Source organism: Dermacentor andersoni, chromosome 7 (assembly GCF_023375885.2).
Source record: "Dermacentor andersoni chromosome 7, qqDerAnde1_hic_scaffold, whole genome shotgun sequence".
NCBI classification, from domain to species: Eukaryota; Metazoa; Arthropoda; class Arachnida; order Ixodida; family Ixodidae; genus Dermacentor; species Dermacentor andersoni.
Window position 1 is genome coordinate 51,051,118 of NC_092820.1, and position 18,195 is coordinate 51,069,312.

At 50.2% G+C, this 18,195-nt stretch overlaps 1 protein-coding gene across 3 annotated transcripts in view; it reads right to left on the bottom strand.

The window, feature by feature from the left end:
- LOC129385789 (uncharacterized) overlaps nt 1-18,195 on the bottom strand; it is a 202,226-nt gene that overhangs the window by 29,452 nt on the left and 154,579 nt on the right. The window lies entirely within an intron of this gene.

Below are 18,195 nucleotides of genomic sequence, written 5' to 3' on the forward strand. Positions count from 1 at the left end.
TATTCTTCTTTAGAAGGGTGCGTGTCTGTGCAGTAGATTCCGAGACATGTGGTATAAATCTGGCAGGATGATTTACCATACCGAGTAGACGTCTGACACCTGCAAGGTCTGTGGTAGGTGTCATTGCATGACTTGCTTCAATCTTGCCAGGATCTGGCGTGATGCCTTGTGCTAAGACAATGATGCCTAGAAATGATACTACGGAGATCCCAAAGCAACACTTCTCCTGGTTTAGAGTGTTACCTACAGATGCAGAACGAGTCAACACTTGCTGAAGCCCTGCATCATGTACTTGCTTGGTACGTTCAAAAACAAGCATATCATCAATCATACTTACGACACTGTCCTGACCTTTGAGAATCTGCGCCATTTGTTTTTGAATATACTCCCGAGCAGACGTGTTACCGAAGGGCAATCGGCAGAAGAAATAGTGTCCGAAAGGTGTGATGAAAGTAGTCAGTTCTTGAGAATCCGTTGACAACTTGACTTGGTGAAAGCCTCCAGTAACATCCAGCTTACAAAAAACAGCTGCATCGCTGAGAAGACCAAGGACTTGTTCAACTGTAGGCGGAATGTGACGCTCTCTGAGACCACCTGGTTCAGTAAAGTGAAGTCAACACACAGAGGATACTTTCCATTCATCTTAGGTACCACTACCAAAAAGCGGCACACCAGCGAGTTCGTTTATCAATCCGACGAATGACGCGGTCGCCTTAAAGTTTCTGCAGTTCTGGCAGAATGACTTCACGCAGCGGGATAGGTAACCGTCGAGGGGCACTGAGTGAGAATGGTACAGCGTCTTGCTTGAAGGGAATCGTGCACTCATCTTGGAGTGTGCCGAGGAAACGGAACAGTTCCGCATGAAGCGTGAGTGTTCAGGAGTGTTCACGGCACCTAAAGAATTTGACAACCTCAAGGACCTGGAGAGACGGTAGACCCAGTAATGGTACAGAAAGGGATTCAGTGATGTAAAAACACTAAGAGCTTGTCTTTCGCTGCCAAAATAGACGTGCCAAGTACAAGCCCTGCACACGGAGAGGTTGTCCTCCGGGTTCTGTCAAGCCTGCATCAACGCTGTCGAGCTCCGCCGGGACTCTAGGCAAGTCACTTGTGACTGCAGAAACTTCACCTCCTGAGTCTACTTTGAATTTAATTGCGTAATTGTCGGCTGTGACATCAACGAACTTGGCTTTGTCAGGTTACTCCAGAGCATGCAGCTCCATGACACTGAGTTTGGCGTGCTGCGGCTTTCTGGAACGACAGCCTTCACCAAAATCACCTACCTCTCTTGCCATAAAAATTGCAGACCGAGTTCTGTGCTGGGCACTTTGAGCGCGCGTGAAACGCGCAACTGCGGAAGGGAGAAACCACAGGTTCGCGGTGGCAGAGTTGCAATTTCGCGTCCATTCAGCGAGCTGTTCTGGTCTTCGGACGCTGTCGCGAAGTGAACTTTCGAGCTTTTGCGACATTAATGTTGGCCGCGGCTTGCAAGGTAGCCTGCGCGAGTGAGCGTTCCTTGTCAGTGTCTTTCGATTGACTAGCTTGCATCCAAGCTTCTTTGAAAGAGAGCTTCGGGGAGCGCCACAGCTGGTCTGAGAGACGCGCATCCCGCAAGCCGACAATGAACCTGTCGCGAACCAAGCGTTTTTACACCGCCAATGACGGGTAGTTGCATCGTTTTACTAACTTGCAGAGTTCGGCGTGAAACGTATCGACGCTTTCGCCCGGTAGCTGGGCACGCTTATGAAAGCGGAAGGACTCGTAGAGTTCATTAGCAGGTGCACAAAGTGCTCGGTGAAACGTTTCACAAGAGCGTCGTAGGACGCTCACGAGTCTGCGTCGAGTGAAAGGGTGTCCAGGAGCGGACGAGAGCGTAGGTCCATGCAGTCAAGTAGCGTGCCTACTTGGACGTCTTGCGAAGCTTTCTGTGGTCCAGAAGCAGCGGCATATCCTGCGAAACGAGGGTTCCACGAGGATCAACTTGTGGGGTTAGAGAAGTCGAACGAGTCCGGTGGCTTAAGAGCGAGGCCTAGCCACTGATTCAATTGGGCGCTTTCTTCGAGGGGCATCCTGTCGTTGAGGGCCGTTCAGAGACGGAAGTTTTTCACATCGATCAGACGTCTGACACCATGGGCGCTATAACGTAAAACTATTCCAAACTTTTCTATTCCAATTCTGCAATCAGCCCACCACGATTGGTCAAAACCTTTTTTGAACCACTACCAATTTACCTGTCTGTCACGTGACGTCACGAAAACCGCGATAGCTCCCCATATGACATGATGTGTCCACACTGATTATGCATAATTTGATCGAACAAAACAAAAATTGTTATTTCTGATTCGATGCCTTTTATCCATTAGCCCTCGGCCATTGGTAAAAGTTTTCGGGCTGCACCCACTTCACCTGCCTCTCACGCGACGTCACAAAACCGCAAAAACCTACGGCGTCAAAGTGATGTGTGCGCGTTAAAGATACATTAATATTTCAAACAAAAGTGAATTTTTTTCTGAATAGCCTCAGGCTACCCCGTTCCGAAAGGAATAAAAGATGGCAGCTGCAGATCGCTCCGGTACTGGTTACTCGCTCCTGCCGGTGAGCATGGTTTTATTTGCGTATAATCAAACTTTCTGCGTGGCCGTGTAACGTTTTCGAGCACTTTCGGCACGCTTACGACCTCGCTCTGCCAACTCTTTTTTACTTAGGATTCGTTTTAGCGACATTCTTAGGCTCCCGTTGCATGCCGCCGCGATTATAGACGAGCCACCGCAAGCTAAGAGAAAGCGGACCAATCGCAGACGCCGGCACCACCCTCTTCATCCGGTTATCGATATTCAGTGCAGTGGTTCGGCCCCATCGAATCCCTCTCCACTTGACCATGATCCTCGCCTCTCGTGAGGTAATTAGAAAAGACAAGCCGCTCAGTGCAGACAGTTATTCGTTTTTCAAGCAAAAGAAAAGTTACCTCCTATGAACGAGAGGAGAATTTGATTGGTTTGTTCAGACAAGCCTGCGGGTGACGGCGCGATGCTTGCGTCGGCGGTTACGCAAATTTGACGTCAGGAGATTGGAATAAAAACATATTGGAATAATCTGACGTCATACGGCCCCATATTGCGGGGCGTTCCAGTCGGTCCGTGCCGGCAGGCCACGAAGGAGCAGAGCAAGCGAGACGACAAGGCAACCCTTTGAGAACCAAACGCCAAGTGGTAAATTTTTCCACGCGCCCCCATAGCTCGTGCCCAAAGGACACCACTGGTCAGCTGATATGTGGCGACCACTATAAGTTCTACAACGTTTTTTTCTGACCCAATCTGTACCGCTCCGCGCACCAGAATGTTAGTGCCTACAACCTGTGCCAAGGCCGGAAGGTCCTTTCCTTGCCTCAAGCAGGCATCTACAACCGAGCGATATTTCCACCCTGCGCTTCTGTCACATAGGTCCCCACCTGTTTGGCCCATTCCCGATGCCAGCCATCGGCAGCAAAGGGGATGCTTTTGCGGCCGATTGCACCAAACGTTACGCCATTACGCGGCCCCAGCGCACCACTTGCGCTGCAGTCGTCGGGTGATTTTTTCCTGCGCAACATCACCTTAAATCACCGCGCTCCATGGCAGGTCCTCATGGATCGCTGACGTTACTTCTTGTCTAAAGTCATTGACAACATTCTCAGCTGATGCTCTACTGAGCGTCGAGTCTTCACAGATTATCTACTACAGACAAACGGCCTTACTGAAGGACGCTTACTGACATGGTCGCCATGTACATTTTGCAGACTGTAGAAACTAAGACATTTTTCTGCCGTGTGTCACATTGGCTTGTAATTCGTCCGGGCTGGTTATTGTGATCTAGAGCCATTTTGGTACTGTTTGGCTGTGATCAGGTTCTGCGTGCGGACAGCGCAATTGCCTTGTGGAACACAGTTGCCCAGCGCATACACTGGCGATGCAATTACCATGGCAGCACATGCCCGTCAGATGGCCAGTGTTCGCCTCACTGCATCCCAAGTTTCTCAAACTCCAGTTACGACAGGCACTATAGTCGAATCAAGTTTTGGCTTCAGAGGGAAATCGGTTTGAGCCGGTTGGTAAACCATCGTTTTGCAGTACACGAGCACATGAAGTACAAAAGTCAGCTCGAGAGGCAACAAGCGCTAACTTTCAACTAAAGCTGTATTGTTGATCCTGAGCACAAAAGCACACCCCTAATATATATATATATATACATATATATATATATATATATATTGTCACGTGCCTTCAAAGAATACTCGCGCCGTTTAATGAAGACAGCTGAAAGACATAGGGCATGGTTGTCTATGACCACTTTGATTGGACGGCCGTAGAAGTATGGGCGAAACTTCATGATCGCCCACACAACCGCGGGACACTCTTATTCTGCGGTAGAATAGTTCGCTTCGACATGGTACAGCAAGCGGCTAGTGTAAGCTATTACTCTTTCAATGCCGTCTTGACGTTGGACGAGTAATGCATCAAGACTGATGTAACTGGCGTCAGTATGCACCTCGGTTTCAGCGTCGTCATCAAACTGTGCCACGACGGGTGCTGACTGCATGCGTGAACATAGTTCAGCAAAGGCCGCCTGTTGCTCACTTGTCCAGGAAAATGGCGTGTCATCCATTGTAAGGCGAGTCAGTGGTTTCACTCTCTTAGAGAAGTTTTCAAGAAAACAGCGATAATACACACGCAAGACTAGGAAACGCCGCATGGCCTTCTTGTCGACCGAAGGAGAAATTGCTACTACCGCGGAAACCATGTCGGGATCGGGTCGAACTCCTCTGGTGCTTACGACGTGCACAAGGAACTTGAGCTCTTCATAACTGAAGTGGCACTTTTCTGGTTTAAGTGTGAGATCAGCCGATGGGATCGCTTCGAGCACATTGCGCAGGCGCTAAAATTATTGCTCAAATGTTTCAGAAAAGACTACTACGTCATGAAGGTATGCGAGACAAGTCTGCCACTTCAGTTCAGCGAGGACGGTATCCATCATTCGCCGGAAAGTAGCTGGGGCTGAACACAAGCCGAACGGGAGCACTGGAAATTCGTAGAGGCTGTCGGGAGTCACAAAGGCACGTTTCTCGTGGTCTTGTTCGTCTGCCTCAATCTGCCAGTACCCGCTTTTCAAATCGAGTGAAGAAAAATACTAGGCGCGCCGCAGCCTCTCTAACGAGTCGTCGATACGTGGCAGGAGCTACACGTCCTATTTAGTTACGTTGTTGAGCTTCGGGTAGTTGACGCAGAAGCGTAGCGTTTGGTCTTTCCTTTTGACAAGAACAATCGGCGGCCACCATGAGTTCTTGGAAGGTTCGATAACGCCATCTTCAAGCATCTCTTTTATTTGCGTACGAATCGCTTTTCGTTCTTTCGCCGACACGCGGTAAAGCTGCTGGCGTATCGGACGTGAGTCGTAGCATGTGATGATCCTGTTGTTTATGATTGAAGTCTGGCGTACCTTAGATAAATTTGCGATGCATGCCCGCAATTCAAGCAAGATCTCGCGCATGCAGTGCTCGCTGGTTGTCTTTCGATAGCTCTGAATTAATGACGATATTGCCCAGTAACTTTTCAGGCATCGTCTTGACTTCAGTGGCAAAACATTCAGCCAGGTTCTCTATTCGGTTGGCAAACACTCTCGAAGTACCGCGGGAAAGGGTGGCGATGCTCGTTGCTGAAGTTTGTGACAAGCAACTGAGAACGGCCATGACTAAGCTGTAGCACACTCCTAGCCGCACAAACACCTTGCGTCAGTAGTCGGGATAAGTTGCTTTCTGCGAGCACTTCGTCTTCGCGCATTCCACCGCTCATACCTTCGACTAGAACACTGGCTCGTGGAGGAAGAGTAACGTTTTCAGCGGAAACGCGAGGGGCGTCGTATCCCACGAGTGGGTGGTTGTCGTCGTATCCCACGATTGGGTGGTGGGGGTCGTTGTCATTGGGGTGTTGCAGCATGCGGGGTTAGCCTAGCATACATAGCCGGCAATCGTTCCACCGGAGACTCCTATGAATGTCACAGTGTATGCCACCAGGTGTCGAACAGCCCTGTGTCTCAAATGAAGGCAATCAGCAGTCGTTGCGGTCTCTTCCTGATTGCCGCAGGCACTCCGGACCAAACGACGTCTTGAAAGGTCCTGTGCGGAGTACCATTCCTTTCCAGGCTGTCGACCATCGCTTTATTTTCTGCGTCGAACTGTGGGCATATCGAAATAAAATGTTCAATGTCAGCGATCTCACCATAGAAGGTACAGAACGGGGAAGCGCAGCGTCCAGTCTTGAATAAACCAGCCGGGGTGCACGCAGAGTAGGTTCGGATGAGGTAAAACAGCGTTGCGTCTTCCCAAATAAGTAAGTCCGTGGGTCACACAGGCTGGGTATGGAGCATGGTAGATCGCCCTAATGTGATTGCGGATTACATTCTTAGGGTTCTTAAAATCGCTGGCACTCTTACTTTTGGGGCACATGTCAATGCCCGGTTCAAGAGCATCAGCTTTTTCATTTCCTTCCATTCCTGCGTGGTATGAGATCCAGTGGAATATTACGGTAAATATCTTGCTAATTAAAGCTTTGATCAGTGCCAGGGTTTGCCTTGTAAACTTGTCTCGTCGTAGGCCACAGTTTAATTGCTTTAACGATGGTTTTGAGTCCGTCAGCACCACGACGCCACGTGCGGAATCAGTGCGTATTTTTCGATAGGCCGCGGTAATGGTGGCACTTTCTGCTGTTGCTTAGTTGTTTCCCCCAGTGCAAAAACAACATAAAAGAAAAGAGGAGGAGGCCCGCACCACCATGAAGTATAACGGGCTTAGAATGCCAATCAAAATATAAAAGAATGAGGAATCATCGCGAATGAAAATCCAAAATAAATTTAGATACAAAAGCCAATAAGGTAAAAAAAAAATTCGGAGCTGAAGCCAATGGTATAAGTTAGAATAGTATAGGAGTATGGAGTAAGTCAGCAAAATTGGCAGCTCGGATCCACCAAGTAGCGTGCTCCTGTATGTTATATTAAGTATTAAGCTCCGGCAGATATGCGCAGTCATTGGGATGCAGCAGCTTTATTGCGTAAAGATGCGATAGTTTAAATTAGGCCAGCCATCTTCCGTCGATTGTCCATCTTCTGGCCAGGGGACAGATCACTGCGCGCACTTCCTGCTGCTGGGGCCCGGGTACATCGCATATCAGCGTGGCAGGAGGCTACGTCCATGGTAGGCCGAGAGCAGCATGATCTGGTGATTGACCTGAAAGCTCTAAATCAAAAATGCCCGGGATAGTCGCCGAGCAGGCGGAGATTAATGATGCGTGCCAGCATGGGTCTGAAGGCAGTATGTTATCCAGCAACAGTGTGATAGAAAAAGAGATTTGAAGCGGTGGATAGGAAGGGAGGTAATGTACATGGAGCATGCAGTTAGGACCATAAGCAACGGGGTATAGACCCCACCACGGGAGGCATGTACAGTGCTAATGGCACGAACCGACATGCAAAAGTAATATGAAAGCGTGATGAGCGAGGAGAGAGACAGAAGCCATGGAAGAGCAAGGGGAGTTATGAGCCATCCAGAAAAGTGATAGCGGTGCGTTGCGCAGGCACAGAACGTACAATGGCATGGGCTAACTGTAATAACAATGCGCGCTGTCGTTTACTTTGTAGTATCGCCAGGTAGACTGCTGGCGTCACATGCTCAATCCGGGAGTGAGCGCATATCCAGCAGTACGCGGGCACGCAGTAAAATAATGCTCCGCTCCCTCGCACTCCCCAACGCAGGTACACAGATTCGTGGCACTAAGATGAAATCGATGAAAGTAATATGGGAAATGCTTATGCCCTGTGAAGAGGTTAACGAGTAAGCGGTTTGGAGGGAACCAGCAAGGAATTGAGTGAACACTGGGCACCCTGCCCCTCTCGCTGCCAGTATTGGTGCCACTGGTTCGGGGCAATTCCAAAAAAACCGCTTTCGGCTCCAGCAGTGCACGCAGACGAGGCGGTGGTGTCAGGAAGCTCGTTACCCAGCACGCCCCGGTGCCCTGGTACGTGAAAAAACAGGGCACCAGGTCCGTTCCTTGCCAGGAAACGAAGCGAATTCCTGACCCGCCCCATCTGCTCCCCCGCACCACGCAACCGCGACAGGGCCATCAACAGCGACAGACAGTCGGTGTACAGGTATACTGCGTGGTGCAGGGTAGCTATATATGCCAGCGCCTCCTCAAATGTACACAGCTCAGTGCCGAATGCTCAAGAGGCACTAACAAGCGCGCATTTGCTCGCACGGACGACGCGACCACACCGATCCAAGGCTACAAAAGCGGCGTTCGCCGCAGTGGTGGTGCAGGCGCCATCCGCGTATATATGATAAACAGGAGCCCGGGAAAGCATATTAGCCTGTTCAGAGCTGAGGTGCGCTCACTAGGGTGCTCCTTCCATGGGTCACAGGGGAAGTCGAGTAGGTGGGGATGAAAAGTTTCAACACCATAATGAGTCACCTGGCGAAGTGTAAATAGGGAGAACTCTGCCGCCAATCGATCCAACTCCACAGTAAGGGCAGGACAGTTGGCTAACACATGAAGTGCCGCCGTATGCGTCGTGTGCAAAGCGCCCGTCATGGCGACAAGAAGGGACTGCTGGGCAGAAAGGACACGCGTGGTAAGGTGGGCGGAGTGGAAGGGGGGCCACCAAACTGGGGACGCGTATGAAACTGCAGGCAGCAGAACCTGTCGGTATAGTCGGTGAATAATTGCAGGAGGGATCGTGCGATGTAAACGCATAAAATTTAATAATCAAACAGCCAATACCTCTGATTTAGATTTAATGTAGTCAACGTGGGCAAAGAAGTTAAGTTTATTCTCAAAGACCACACCAAAAGTTTGGTGCGATCTTTGCACTGCAAGAAGCGCCATCCAATCGGATGGACGGCCGCCGTTTTGACGTTCCAATGTGGCCGTTGTTAAAAAATACAAAGAAAGATTTAGGGTGACTGATTTGGACCTTGTTCTGTCGAGACTAATTGCAGACCAAGGTAAGGACCGATTCCGCCAAGGCCTGCAGTTGCAAACGCGAAGTGCCAGTAATGAGGAGAATGGTGTCTTCCGCATAGGCCTGCATGTGTACTCCCTCGGGAAGGTTGATATCTAGGAGCGAATGGATGACTACGTTCCATAATAGCGAGCTGACCGCTGGCTGACCGCTGATAGTTCCGAGTCTGGTTTTGTAGATGTATACTCGGGAGTACCACAGGGGTCCGTGTTAGGACCAAGGGCACTATAACGTAAAACTATTCCAAACTTTTCTATTCCAATTCTGCTATCAGCCCTCCACGATTGGTCAAAAACTTTTTTCGACCACCCCCACTTCACCTGTCTGTCACGCGACGTCACGAAGACCCCGATACCTCCCCATCTGATATGATGTGTACACAGTGATTATGCATGATTTGACAGAAAAAAGAAAAACAGTTATTTCTGATTCGACCCCTTTTCGCCATTAGCCCTCGGCCATTGGTAAAATGTTTTCGGGCTGCACCCACTTCTCTTCCTGTCACGCGACGTCACAAAACCGCAAGAACTCACCGCGTCAAAGTGACGTGTACGTGATAAAGATTCATTAATATGCCGAAAAAAACTGAATTTTCTTCGGAACAGCGGCAGGCTGCCCCGTTCCGAAAGGAATAGAAGATGGCTGCCGCCGATCGCTCAGACGCTGGCTACTCGCACCTGCCGGAGCGCATGGGTGTATTTGCGAATAATAAAACATCTTGCGTGGCCGTGTAACGTTTTCGAGCACTTTCGGCACGTTTACCCCCTCATTCTGCCAACTCTTCTTTGCTGAGGGTCCGTTTTAGCGTCATTCTTGAGCTTGCGTTGCATGCCGCCACGATTTTCGACCAGCCGCCGCAAGCTAAGTAAGGGAAAGCCGACCAATCGTAGAAGCCGGCACCACCCTCTTCCTCCGGTTATCGACTTTCAGTCCTGTGGCTCGGCCCCATCGAATCCTTCTCCACTTGAGCGTTCTCCTCACTTCTTGTCAGCCAATTAGATACGACAAGCCACTCAGTGTAGGCAATGTCATTCGTTTTTCAAGCAAACAAAAGTGACCTCCTATGAACGAGGAGAGCGTTTGATTGGTCTGTTCAAACAACCCTGCGGGTGACCTCCCGGTGCTTGCGTTGATGGTTACGCAAATTTGACGTCAGGAGATTGGAATAGAAACATATTCGAATACTTTTACGTTATAGGGCCCCAACACTTTTTCTGCTTTACATCAATGACGTAGCAACCGCTTTAGATAGTTCTGCTAAAATAAAACTCTTTGCAGATGACTGCTTGATTTTTGCGCCGGTATCTTGTTTAGAGGATCAGATTAAGCTCAACCGAAACCTTCAGGCGTTTGGGAGTTGGTGTGACAAGTGGGAAATGCGAATTAATTTTGATCAGACCACATACACGCATATCACTGCAAAAAAGAATATTGTTACTTTTCAGTACGATATTCAAGGCTACAACCTAGTTAATGTTCCTCGTTTCCAATATCTTGGTGTCTCTATTTCGCATGATTTAAAATGGCACAATCAAGTAGAAAGAGTGTGCTCTGCGGCACAGAAGAAATTGGGTTTTTTAAGAGCAAAACTGGGGAGGGCAACAAAAGATGTTAAACTGCTGGCTTACAAGTAAGTCTCTTATTCGACCATCCCTAGAATATGCGTTAGTAGCATGGGCGCCCCATCAAAAGGTATTGTGGGCCAAAATAGAGAAGGTGCAACGCCGGGCGGCGCGCTTTATTTGTTCGAAATATAGAAGGACAGACTCAGTTGCGGCGATGTTAAAGTCTTGCGGTCTTGAATTATTGGAAGATAGGTGCAAGAAGCAGAGAGTAAAAACGTTATTTTGAATAATTCACGGCGAACTAAAAATTAATAAAGATTTGTATTTAAAACCTCCAGGCAGATTGAGCTCCCGCTTAAATCATAGTGAAGCTATTCAACCGTACTTGTCCCGAACCAATGCCTTTCGTTGTTCGTTCTTCCCAAAGTCAATAGAGCTGTGGAACAAGCTGCCTGCAGAAATTGTTCGCAGTTCTCATACTGCATTGTTTACAAATGCAATCAAGGTTCTTTACTAAAACTGTACCACGTGAATATTGTAAAGTGTTTTTCTTTCCTTTTTTCTTTTTCCTTTTTTTTTCTGTTTGTGTGCGTGCGGCAGCTGGTTGAACATTTGAATACATGTCTTATAGTCTGTATATCGTATATTGTATTGTATCCGTAGGACACTGTAGTGCATGTGCATATTTCTTTTGTATCTGGCTGTCTTGTACGAACGTATATGTAACATCCCTCCCTGTTGTGACTCTCAACTGAGGGTTGACAGTATTTCTGAATAATAATAAATAATAATCTCTGAGGGGTGCCAATCGACGAGCGTGCAGTCACCTCACCCGCGTGCGAACGAAAGACAACCGTTCGACCCGTCAGAAAGAACTGGAGCAGGTTGTAGAGGTTGACAGGGCACCGGTGTTTGCGGAAAAAGAAGAGAACCGCGTCGTGCCACGCGCTGTGGAAGGCCCCTGTGAATTCTAACGAGATCAGGAAGGCTGCAGTCTTGGTGGATTTCAGGGCGCACAGCCTCTGACGTAATGCATAGAGCGCCCGAAGGTAGATCATGTATCATCAAGTATCATCAGAGCATGTGTAAATCGGAACTGGCGAGGGAGAAGAAGATTGTGTGAGCGCAAGAAATAGTATAGCCGGGAATTTAGTAGGCGTTCGAGGACCTTCCCGAAAAGCGAGTTCATGACAAGGGGCCTGTACGCGGATGGAAGGTGAGGGGGATGACCAGGCTTCAGTATGAAAATTATTCTGCCAACCTTCCAACATGAGGGGAAATGGCCCAGATTGAGAGCACTGTTAAATAAAGACAGAACAAAGTGGGGATGCTGCTGAAACAGCTGGCGGACAAACATGCCGGTGATGCCGTCCGGCCCCGGCGCCGCACGAGAGTTAAGAAGCGAGATCTATGTTCGAGCTCTGCCATGCTGAACAGACCGTCCTTGCATTGCCAAGGATAAGGGCAAGTGGTGAGTTGCCGAAGGCGCTGGTGGAACTCGTTGTCAGAGGTCGGATCGTCAGTCGCCACATGATCTCGCAAGAGCAACGCGGCGGAGTCAAGAACGTAGACCGTCGATCCTTCCGGAGAGACAGCGAGCGGAGGAAGGGTGTCGGTGCGACATGTTTGCCAAAAGCCAGCTTAAACGGTTCGCCAAAAAGGTGTTTCGCGGAAAGGTCTCGACAGACAGTCTTTTCGAGGCTGTCTTTCGCGATTCGAATATTGTGTTTGTAGACCGCAAGGCCTTGGCACATTGTCGCCTGAAAACCATTCGGAGCGCTGGGTCCCGTGTCCACTGAGCCCGGCGTCGCATCGCGCGCACTCTTGCCCGCTCCACCACGCGTTGGCCGGCTTACCTCGTTGTCGGATTACTCGCATGTACTTTCGAGAAAGTGCATCGTAGATACGGTAAAATTGCGCGAGCATCATGTCCAGCGAAAGGGTCGTGGAGAAGGCATAGCGATTCACCCGCGCAAACCAAGCGGAGCTCTGCAGGACGTTCAATATCTCACATTGCCCAAAAGTGGTCAGACTCTTTACGGTTATGCCGGGATTCGCACAGAGAGAAAATTCAATATACCTATGGCGCGAGAGCGTCTCCGTGTGCGATACTGCCCAAGCGTACCCCTCCCGAGCCAAAGGTATAGACAGCAACGTGACGTCAATCCACGAACTAGCGTAAGGCGTGTCGAAGGTAGGGGCAGATGTGGGGTCGTTCAATATGTGTAGGCCATTGCCGCTAGCAAAACTTGCCAGCTGGACGCCCCGCATGTCGCCAGCTACAGGACCCCAGAGTTCATGCTTGGCGTTAAAATCCCCGGCTATAACAAAGTTCTGAGAGAAATTAAACATTGCCAGAGCTCGTCTAGGATGGGGTCTATAGGTCGATGCGGATAGGCGTGGGTCGCCACAAGGATGAATTCCTGCCCCGGGTAGGCACGGTTGACCGCTACTGCGTGCTGCGATATATATACCGGGAACAGGTCAAAACCGGGAGCCCGTGCCAGCAGCGTTATGCGCGAATTCACCGGGACGTTGAAAGAAGTTAAGGTATGCGGTACGTTGGCAATTTTGCCACCTCAGATGTGCGGCTCTGAGACGATGGCACATGAAAAGGCCGGTCCATGTGGTCAACCAACAACTTCGTCGTATCCCGGGTGTGGTCGATGTTGGCCTGTAGAAACTTGAGGGTGTGCGTCCTAGCCATATTCGATTGAAAACCATTGATACCGGGAAGGAAAGTCTGGCTGCCAGAATCCCGGTCGCAAGCGCGTGCCCAAGAGCCAACGGGTCGCGTTAAATAGTCATGGGTGTGTTTCCTCGTACGCATAGACCCCATGGAGGAGGCCGCATAAATACTGACAGAATGCCAAAGAAGAAAAGGCGGGCAGGAGGCGCAGAGAGCCACCAAGCACGATAACAGGCAGAAGAGAGTAAAGAAAAAGGTGTGAGGAAAAGCGATTGGGGAGAAAGCAAGCAACGCATGAGACCGTAAAGGGAAAAAGATGGAGAAAAACAAATGGGCTCGCCTAAGATAGAGGACGGTGCGCGGCGGCCCCAGTCGCACACTCGAGCCCAGTGGACACGTCCACCAATGTGCGTGAGCGCGGGATCTGCCATTCAATGCACTGAGGCCGTCGCGCGCCGCTCCAGGAGCAATGTGTGGAGCGTTACCCTCAATCTGTTCTAGCCCGCAGGCGGGCTATCCGGTTGGCCAAAAGAGGGCAGAGGCGATCCCCAATGGGGTGTGATCTTGTTTGACCAGCCTTGCGGCACTCATTGCAGCACACCGCCGCTTCGCCCAAGCGGACAGTGCATTGTGCGCCGAGGTGCGGGCGTGCGCATTGCGTGCAGACAGCCATAGCCTCCTACTGTCGCACTGGACAAGCGCGGCGAGGGTGGCCATGGGTCGCAGAAAACGTGCAGGTGGGGACATGGATGTCCTCTACCACAGTTACTGATTTCCAGCCCACCATAACACGCCAGCGGCTCAAGAGGGAGCGGAACGCCAGGGGATTAAGTTCCAGCAAGTGAGAGAAGTTGCCCGAGTGCTCTTTAAAGAATACGCGCACGGAGCACAATGAGATGTCTAGATCTAAACCATGATTGCGAGCGTTGAGTTGCGCGACCAAGTTAGAGGCGGGGAAGGCAGGATCTACTCCCGTTAGCTTAATATGGGGCTTCCGTTTTTGTGCTAATCGGATGGACATGGTGGTGTTAGTCACAGGGTTTCTTTCGAGGGTAGCCTTGACGCTATCCATTGAGGTCTTCTCGTTCGATAGAATTGTCAACCCATGTCGTGTCTTTCTAACAGTGACGTCACCTAGTTTTTCTTTTGCGGGATCGATGTTCGCTTTTAATAGAGTTTTTAGGTCCTGGGCGGCGGTGGAGGTGGAAACGAGAGGAGTTAAAAACATATGTGCATGATCTCGCCTCACGGGGCGTTGACGGCTCTCTCGGCAGAGGTAGACGCCGAGGCCACTGCAGCAGCAGCGGCTCCATCACCAGCAGGTGCCCTTGGAACTGGAGGCGCACCCCCTCGGGCAACGGCAGCGTAGGAAGGCACAGACACGACCCGGGCGTCAGCCCCGTGGCACAACGCGGGACTTACCCGTACCTGGGCCAGCTGCTCTCGCAGTTCGTCCACATGGCCGCGCTATTGCGCCGCCACCGCTCGCATATCGCCACATTCCTGTAAAATCTGCCTCAAACGACTGAGGATTTGAGAGCGATGAACATTGGTCATTTTACATCGTGTATCAAAGAGAATGTCCGTGATTTGTTTCTGGAGCGCGACGGTGCGATGAAACGACGCCGTCAGTGCGCCATCCACTCGGCTTTGCTCGGAGGACGTCTGGTCGGCCTCGCCCGGCAGCGCACCACGACCAGCGATGGCAGCAGGGGGGCCTTTTTCGCGAGACTCCAGGATCACATCGCGGATCGCGCCATCTCCGTCCAAAGAGAAAACAGAATTGTCCGATCGTGGGGAAGAACCTGCCGAAGGGGGATTGTCCCCGCTAGATAGTCCAGCGGCAGGAGGCTGATCAGCAGCCATATCCCACTAGTGGGTATGAGCCATCAGCCTGGCCGCCGTCCGAAGGCCCACCGGCAATCACCGATTTAATCAAAAGTATCGCCCCGCGGCGCAAAACACCGCCACGGCCGGGTGCAGGAGGCACTAATGATGGTCCGCCGACAAGAGAGTGGGCGGCTAGGAAGGGAAAAACCGACCTTGAGCTGAACCTGCGACGAGCGAAGCGAGCAGCAAACAGGCAGAGGCGATGGTGGTGGGACATCGCCTGAGGAACTCCCATTGCCAAGCGAAGTCCCTTTCTCTGCAGTGCCTCCAAGCACTCGAAATTGCTCGGTTCTTGTTATATCAGCAGCAGGTGATAAAGAATGCGGCTTTTCAGTGCAGGGTTCAGTTTAATCACAGAAATAAGATTGTTCCCTAAACGTACACCTGCCATTCGACAAAGTGCGCTGACTCTTTGCACTGATGCAGCTACAACACTTTCAAGGGCGCGTCGCCAGAGTAGCTTGCTGTCGATGGTGATGCTCAAGAATCGAACATAAGCTGCAAGAAGAATTGGATGGTGTGTAATATTCTAGAACTGCTACAGCGGAGCATACGAAGGAAGAAACAAGCCAAGCCGGCCAGATAAAGGAACAGAGCGCTGACTTCCAACTGGTTTAATCAATTATGGGGTTTTACGTGCCAAAACCACTTTCTGATTATGAGGCACGCCGTAGTGGAGGACTTCGGAAATTTAGACCACCTGGGGTTCTTTAACGTGCACCTAAATCTAAGTACACGGGTGTTTTCGCATTTCGCCCCCATCGAAATGCGGCCGCCGTGGCCGGGATTCGATCCCGCGATCTCGTGCTCAGCAGCCTAACACCATAGCCACTGAGCAACCACGGCGGGTCCAGCTGGTTTATCAGCGAGTTGCATGAAATATATACCTACAAGAAAGCATAAGGACAGGTCGTCACAACACTTAATAAAATGTCACACCGATAGAAGGCTACACCATCATGGGTCACAGAACTCGCAATTTCGTCATGCAAGGTTAAACTGATCAAGAAATCTTGCTTCCTGTAGAGATAGGCACAAAGATGGCGCGCTAACGCCCGTTCGGCCAGCCCTTGCTATGAGATGAGCTTCAATGGTCTCCCGTGTAAATTGTGATCGGTGCGTTTTTAGCACTTCACACCGATAAAAATTCGGTTGGCATCCACGGTCGCGACAGTGAATTCCTATAGCCTGGTGCAGATTGTAATCATGTTCCTTTAGCCTTTCATTAAGGCAGCAGCCAGTTTGACCTATATATTTCTTCCCGCATGATAGTGGAATTGAATAAACAACTCCAACAACGCATGACTGAAAACGCTTCTTGTGCGCAGTCGAACAGACAGTAGTGCGAGGATGGAACGCATTTACGACAGTACACAGCCTGCGTAGCGTAACCGGCGCAGAAAACACTACTTCCACGTTACCCTTGCGGCCAATCTTTCTTAGTCTGTGAGAGACGTTATGCAAGTATGGTATAAATACCGGCCTCTTGTGATCACTATTTCTTTGTTGAGCGTCCGTGTCACCATCTTTCTTTAGCTGCTTTAATAGCTTTTCTACTGTCGGCCAAAGGTGAAAAGCCCTGAAAAGCTGGAAATGCGTCGCTTTTCGCTCATTATATTTCCGAGCTTAACCTGAACATGTTCCTATCTAAGAAATTCAGGGACGAAGCGAAGAACATTTCCAGAGGCGCCCAGGGCTTAGAGTCCGTTGGTGATGCCAGTATGAAGCACACAGTCGTATGGTTTGGCAACGTCCATAAAGAAGGTGAGAGTCGAAAGGCCGTCGACGTAATGGTGCTCCATGTCGCTTAGTAAGTCTAAGACAATGTCCTGGGCATTCAACCGTAGGCGAAAGCCGGTCATACTCGATGGCAGTCTATTTCCTTGCTCAAGATAGAAAGTTAACCTCGTACATATTAGTCGTTCAATCAACTTTGATACGCACGCTGTTAGCGAAACTCGCCAATATGAGGCAAGGTTCGCAGGATCATTTCCAGGCTTGAGCACTGGCACCACCCATGCTGTCTTCCACGTTACAGGGATCTCGCCTGTACTCCAGACGCGAGTAAATATGTCTAGAAGCGCTCGCCTTGGCTCGTATGGCAGATTTGTCAGCATTTGATTGCTGATCAAATCACGACCCACAGCGCAGCGTCTATTTAATCTGCTAAGCACCGAATCCAACTCACGAAACGTAAATGGCGTATTCATTGCATAGAATGATTGAGATGACAGAGTAGTCGCCACTTCCGCTGATGTGTCAGATGTGTATACATCTGCAAAATCTTCTGCAAGGGTTGGTCTTCTGCTGCAGAGTCTCGAGCTCTGAGACCGTGATCGGTTTAAAGTGCTCTACCCGTGACGGGCCCTTCGCCGAAGAACCTTTATAGTTGCTGAAGGTGCTGGGTGCCCTTCAACTCTACCATCCTGGAATACCGCACTCGCATGCTACATTCCAGCATACCCTTCACTGGCCAGCAGACGCCCGTTCTCTGTGCTGGCCCTATCCACCAGCGGGATCCTACCATCTTCAGCGGGACGGGCGACAGTCACGTTGAAGATTGGTTTGCGTTGTGCGAGCAGTTAAGCGCTCATATCGAATGGAACAACTGGACCAAGCTAACTAACGTCGTTTTCTATCTTGCGGGTGTGGCCAATCTCAGGTTCAAGAATTGTGAGGCGGATTTCCGAACATGGTCAACGTTCAAGGCAGCATTTACGGGAGTATTTGACCATCTCGCTTTGTGTAAATGCGTCAACCCACCATGGCGGAAGCGCACTGCATTATTCACATCATGAAAGGAATTAATCATGATTCCTTCCAAATGCTACTTGCTAAGAACCCAAGCACTCTTGCCGACAATATTAACCTCTAGCAGAGTCACGACGAGCTACGCTAGCAGCAAGCTTTGACAAGGCCTCCTGCTACAATCCATGCGTTGACCTCCAGTATGGCCATTGGTTTCGACCATGCGTCGCTGATCCCGCTGATCAAAGCCTTTGTCCA